At 45.6% G+C, this 7,030-nt stretch overlaps 1 non-coding gene across 2 annotated transcripts; it reads right to left on the bottom strand.

The window, feature by feature from the left end:
* Positions 1-646: 646 nt before the first annotated feature.
* Positions 647-4,165, bottom strand: LOC4343370 (uncharacterized). 2 transcript variants are annotated; one of them, XR_010742865.1, is made up of 5 exons: positions 3,685-4,165; positions 3,331-3,590; positions 1,674-2,591; positions 1,421-1,578; positions 647-1,281 (listed from the first exon to the last, which is right to left on the bottom strand). It is a non-coding gene; the product is annotated as an uncharacterized protein (transcript). The 2 variants fall into 2 exon arrangements; XR_010742864.1 differs by having other exon boundaries at positions 3,696-4,165.
* Positions 4,166-7,030: the final 2,865 nt, after the last annotated feature.

Raw genomic sequence — 7,030 nt, 5'->3', positions numbered from 1 at the left:
TATAAAGAATCAACAAATACAAGCGACATGATTCAAAATTTATTTTGCTTCAGTTTCTCATCATGTGATGGCCAAGTCAAACGTGCTAACGGCATTATATTTCAAGAGATCAAGACGCGAGTGTACGACCGGCTTATGGTGTGACATACCCAAATTTTTATTTTGGAAAATTCAACTGAACTAAAAATTCATGAAGAGTTTTTTCTCAAAAACTTTTGTTACAATCTCAACTCTCAAGAGCTTAATTAGTCACTAGCTAGTCACTAGACCACTAATTAAGCTTTTCATTAGGTTAACCCGATAACCAATCATCTTGGCTGAGTAGTAAAAATACGTATCACCAGTGAGTCAGCAAAGGCTCGCCATTGATGAGTGATGATGGATGGCTTAGAAGCTCAAGTGCTGCAGAATACTTGGCTCAAGGATAGCATTGAGGACTGGTCATGTACTATGAGACAACAGAGACAAAAACTCTTCCTACGCCTATAAAGAAAGAGAGGAGACCTTTTCTACCATTCATAATCAATGATATATATAGGTCATCGATTGCATGTCCTGTCACGCAAAGAATTCAAAACAAATTATCCTAACTACCAACAGTGCCTTCCAAGAATCCAGAAACAGAGGAGCCGCTGCACCTCACAAATGAACAATGATTTTTCTCTCTATCCCTTTTTCATTTCCTCATTCAAGAGAGAGAGAGAGAGAAACTATATAGGCTGAGCAAACAGTTGCAATGTACAATCAAGCAATGAATCATTATCCATCACCATCACCACAGCAAGAAGTAGCCAATTTACATGAATGTAAGAGTGCAAGACTATCCTTCTCTATTACAAGACCCCCGGTCACTGATCTAGAACCTGTCTGATTGAATGCTGTTGTCGTCCTGATAGTGTTTTAGGAAAAGAGACATCAAATATTATCCTCAAGTTTCCTTTCAATCCCTCGCCGATTGGCCATCCTTCATCCTTTATTACCAGCTCATACCCTGGGTACACGACCTCATCAACTTTGATCTTCAAGTAGCGCCCATCAAGTGTCTTAAGATTTATGGTACACTTTGCAAGTGCATCCACAAGACGAAGAACCCAATGAACTACCAGGTCATTTCCATAGAGGATGTAGGTCTCATGAGGTGCGATGTCAAGGGTCAAAATTAAATCATGGGGCGGCTGGCCGTAAAAATGGGACCCTTCATAAGGAAGTGTTATTTTTGTTCCTTTCCTTGATCCAGGCAGCACTTTAACTTGTAAAATTATTTCTTCATTCTCCACAGGTCTGCATAATATGAGAAGCCTAAACTTAGACATCAATTACATCCACTGTGTTTAAAGGATTCGCAGATATATGATTCCTTCAGTTGCAGATTTTTAAAACATAAAAAGACGGTAACACTTAAACAAAAGTGCAAACATACTCATCAGTGTGTCTTGTGATCCTCCTATGAAGTGCTACTGTCAAATCAGTTCCCTGGTACAGCTCTTCAAGGGTGCACATAAGTTCTCCAACTGTTGCTTGTGGATTATCCAATTGATCATGATAAATCATTGCACAGCTTTGTTCAGCATCTTGAATCTAATAAAATAAATCACAGTTAATCAAAAGTTCAAATTACTAATAAACAACACATAAAACTGCAGGAAGGAAAGAATGATAGTTACATCACTTACATTTCCATAGAAGAATAACGTGTGGGGTTTTAGGCACCTCAGCTGGTTGTATCTTTGCAATTCCTGTTGCAACAACGGTAAGAATAGTGGATACTTCACAATGAAGATCAATTCAAACTGTTCAGCGGAATAACCACCAACTTCCTCTATCATGAAGCATCTGTCTAACCGGTGGCAATTTGAATGTCGATAGTATTTAAAAAATGTTTCTGGGTCATGAGCCTTTTCCGGATTGTCATCAACACCATAGTTTTTGTGCTTCAGCGAAGCTTCCAGTAAATAATTCCCTTCGGTGATTTGAAACCATCTGTTTTGGTATGGAAGCTTCTTAAGTATATCACGATAAGCAGCATCATTGGTGTAGGCTAAGACAAACCTCATATGCTCATAAGCTTTGAAATAGAAAAGTATCCTGTTTTCGATTGGTATCAGTGGTGCATAATTGCAGATAAGATAACCATGCTCATGTGGATTGTGCAGCATTAGAGACATTAAAGATCTCCAGTCCTCTGGTATTTGGTCCATACTGTAATTCCTGAATACAGTTTGACGGATCACATTACGAAGATCAAGATAATTTTGACAAACCAATTAATCCGTCCTTTTTGTCCTGGTGACAAGCCGGAATCTTATGTGTCCAGTAGGGGCAACCCAGATATTAGATTCACCAAATCTTGACAAGCAATACCCCTCTTCATGTTGATTGAATAACTCCACAGCCATTGATCTGACACAACACTTAATCCTCTCCTTAACAATCCAAACATTGAGTTTCTTGTATTCTCCCAACAAACTACACCGAGTGCTGTCTATATATTCCATCGCTGATGTCGTGAATTCTCTGACAGAGATAAAATACTTGTGATCTGGTAAATCACCATAGGAAGTGCCTATGTCATCCTTCATTATGTCGTAACCCTGAGATAGCATGCTAGTGAATGTTAAGACATTGTATAATTTATTCAAATCCTAATTTCATTGAGGAATTCTCCCATAACATAAAGGGCATTCACATTAAAATCTGAATAAAGGGCCTAAGGGACATTTAATACACTGCTGTACACCTAGTTTCAGAACATGAACATCTATCTAGTAGCTGTACACCTAGTTTCAGAACATATATATCTAGTATCTAAAACCACAAGGCATTTTTTCTAGTGAAACAAGATGATCCTTTTTACACTTTTCAAAGTCAATATTATGTTATTCTGTACCATTGCATAAAAGTATTTCAACATATGAACAGTATAGTACTTATACCCTGTAGATCAAGTTTGAAGTTGGTTCTTGGCGGAGTAATAGATACCAGTATAATCTACATTGTCAATTTTTAAAATTTCTTCACAAGCATTTGCATTAAATTTTAAGAGAAACATGCATACAAGAAGATATCCTCTCAAGAGATTAGAATCCATTCCCATATCACGAACAGAAATCATCATTATGCATAAGATTTGAGAAACAGAATTGACCCCTTGTTGAAATCAAGAGTCTTAGGATGAACTGGCACAGGCATGCGTTCTTTCTTCAAGAACATTTCATTTCTTGATTGAGAGAGACAAAGCGAGAGAGAGATGGCGATTCAACCTTAAACGAGGCGATGCTCTCAATCAAGAACGTTTCTTGATTGATTGAGAGGAGAGAGATGGCGACTAACCTTGAAACGAGGCGCAGCTCGGCGTGAGAAGCGTCCCTCCTCCCCCTCCCTGGCGCAGCTCGGCGTGAGAAGCGTCCCGTTCTTCCCTCCCTGAGCTTTTGTTCGTAGACGAAGGAGAAGAAGCGACGTTCCAGCAGGAGAACACGAAGGAGAAATGCTGGAGAACGCAAAGAAGAAGATGACACGACGTTCTTCTCCTCTTCCTCCTCCCAGGAGAGGAGGCGCCCCCTGCTGATCGCCGGAGATGACCTCTCTGCTTTCTGCTTTCGTGGCAGACCAAGGAGGAAGAAAGGAGGTGTCAAGCCGTTGTAGAAGAAGAGGTGAGTAATTTAAGTATTGGACCGCCAGGCCCACCACAGTCTAACCATCCCCATGGGCCGTATAGCCCACGTTCGGCCCACTCCTCCTCTGTCCTGCCATCGCCGCCGCATCCTCTCCTCTGCGCGTGGACGGTGGCCGGCGGCAGCGGCGGCGCGCCGGAAGTCTTCATTCAGCAGCCGCCACCCCCGCTGGTTAGCAGGGCTCCTCTCGTGCTGCCCTTCACCATCCGTAGCGGACTTGCATAGCGCCCCGGCGGCCCGGACCTCAGCGAGTGAGTGAAATCCCTCGGGCGGCAGTGTCGCCGGAGCAACCTGCCGCCACCGCCAACTCCACGATCGCCGCACATACTGGATCTCGCACTCGATCTCTCTCTCTTTTCCTCAGTACTTCTTCGTGGGGGCGGTGAAGATTGGGGATCAGCTCGGTGGGAGGAGGCGAGCGACGGAGGAGACGAGGAGTCGGATGGGGCGACTGAATCAGAGGAGTTGTTTTTTTTTTTTCTGGTTCCACGCATAGACTGGAGTACTGGACCCACCACCTATACAATGACACATTTTAGGGTTAATTAGATCCATGCCACTATAACTTTTGCCAAATTTAAAAAATATCGCTACTATTCATCATATCAGCTATGTACCACTGGAAATTTTTAAAATTGAAACCATATCACTCCCGTCACTTTTTATGTCTCATCTCTCGCGCCGTCTCCGTTCCCATCCTCATCCCCTCTAGGACCCAAGCGTTCACGTGGCGCGATTCGCGGCAGAGTCGTTAGACGCGCGCGCGGAAGCGAGGGGGGATGGTGGCAGGCGGGACGCCTCCGCGCCGGCGACGAGGAGCAGCAGTAGGAGGACAGGCCGGGGCGGTTGCAGCCGGGCCTAGCGGGGTTCGCGGCAGAGTCGTCAGGCGCGCGCGGTGTAGGCACGGACGCCTCTGTGCCGATGACGAGGAGGATCAGGAGGAGGAGGACACGCTCCGCGTCCTGGTGTACATCTCCCTGATATGCCAGAGGAGCGCCGTCAGCAAGGACCTCGTTCGCTACCGCAACATCCTCTGCGCCATCGCCGAGATGCTCAAGAGCGGTAGCCCCTGACTCCGCCTCAAGTCCCTCCAGGTCCTCCGTGTCCTCGTCGAGGACAACGATGACGACAAGGTCGCAAATCCCATTCCCCAAGTTTCAACATCCCCCAAAGCAGATAAATTTTGCAAGAAACCAAGTAATAGTTGATCGATTCTTAGTTTCAATTTTGCAGAAGTTGGGGAAGGGCGACACAATACACACCATCATCAAGTTCTTGTCGAACAAGCTATCGGGGCATGAGCCGACGTGCAAGCGGATCGTCGCGGTCGGGACGGGGAGTAGCAAGTCGGAGAGCGTCGTTGCCGTCGACAAGGTGGAGAGCATGCTCTGCAACCTCGACCGCTTCGAGGCCAACGCCCAACATGAAGTAGGGCCGACAACGCCAGACTGCAACTACTCCTCACCAGGCTGCTTCAACGCCAACGTCAAGCAGGCCGCGATGGCCACGCGTTGGCGAACTCGGTGAACTCGGCTAGATCACTACCTCAGCGAGCTCGCACTGGCGAACGATGACAAGGTGTCATGCCCCGAACTAGCCCCGAGTGGAACTAGCCCGTGACACTCCAAATTAACCTGTTAATCGATACCAGTCCCAGGAAACAGTGATGGTATCACAGGAAGACAGAATATCACAGCAACAGAGGTCTCTTTATTATAGAGTAGGAGTACAGTCATTATATTGCGGACAGATCCCGAGCTCACAACTGCATTACAAAAGGGAAAGCGGAAGCCAAGACTTGGACCAAACATCACAGGCGCGACTTGGGAACTAGGTCGAAACCCTAAAACTCATCGTAGCCGACTTGCTCCTGGAAGAACTCCTTGTCAGCGGGATCCGCTTCATCTTCTTCAGCAACTGGGGGGGTTATTTATATAGAGCAAGGGTGAGTACGGGAGTACTCAGCAAGCCATGGGGATTAAGTGTTTAAATGCAGGCTTCAAGGAATGGCTATTGTTTTTTCAATTGATTTTATTTAAACTCTTTTCTGAAACAACTAAGTGAGTGCTTCTCAAACAACACGGATGAGACAGTGCGTCTCGTCCGGTCGGAGTATGTGCAAGGTATCAGTCTTTTGAATTGATCAAGGTTGGCATTCGGCCAACAGCTTTCAAACGGCCACCCGGGCCTGGCTGATCCCATCAGCCGCAGATTTTCCAAACATCGAACCCAAACCACATCAGCAAATTTTACAAAGCAGTAGTCAAACAAAACTACGCTAGGAATCACCTCACATCCGCCCATGACCGTGGGCATGGCTATTCGAACAGTTTAATAACCTCTGCAGAGGGGGTACACTTTACCCACACGACATTACTAACCCGGATCATCCAGCCCGTGCAGAACGGCCACGACTAGAGACCTTAAGGCTTTCATGACAAGGCATTTCGAAAGCCGACACAGGTTCACCATATGCCAACGAGAGGGGTCCCAGACCAACACCAGATTAGGTCCCAGACCATACTGTGCCAGGAAACCCGGGGGTTCTCCCTGACACCACCCCGTTGAATCCACATGTCTCTTGGCATCATGGTTCCCCCGATTAGCTAGTTACTCAGCCAGGGGTGTCCCATTCCACCCATGTGGTCGCACTTGTCTTATGTTCGGATGAAATTCCAAGGAAACGGTCCTTAAGTGCAAGAGCGGGAGACTGTACACCCGGTACGTTCCCCGGTCCGCGATTTTGGAAATTCATTTAGTTCGCAAGCACCGACCCAGGTGTCGGGTTTTCCAAGTCTTTTGTAAAACCCGAGTTTTACCCAAGATGTTTCTCAGATTTTAAGTTTGAAGGCAACCGTCGATACTCGTGCAGAGTGCACGAATACCGAGGCGCAACTAGGTGGTTACAAGGGAACATGATATAACAATTAACAATGGAAGGATCAGATGCAACAAGTTAGGTAGGCCCACCTGTCTGCCTTGCAGACGGGGCAAACAGATTAAGTGCAATCCTATCAATGCATAATATTTTGCAAGCAATATAATTAAGTTCAAATATAGGCTCAATATGTTCAAAGGTGGCTTGCCTTGCTCGAGATCTTGAGCTTGATCCTCGAAATCCTCGCACTGCGGATCTTCGGGCTCCGAAACTACACGCGAAACGGGACAACTCAGCAAACGGCGAAAATAAGGCCCTATTATTGACCTCTAAGCGTGTCATTAGGTAGATCTCAAGATTTGAGGAATTTTGGAAGTTGAACGGAGTCAAACGGACTTACGGTTAGGAAGATATTGAATTTCTAAGATTATTGGATTTTTGGTCTAAAGGAAAAAGGATTTATTTAAATCCTTTTTGAAAA

Source organism: Oryza sativa, chromosome 7, assembly GCF_034140825.1.
Source record: "Oryza sativa Japonica Group chromosome 7, ASM3414082v1".
Lineage (NCBI taxonomy): Eukaryota > Viridiplantae > Streptophyta > Magnoliopsida > Poales > Poaceae > Oryza > Oryza sativa.
The sequence above is the reverse complement of the archived record's forward strand: the minus strand, read 5'-3'. Positions and strand labels throughout refer to the sequence as shown.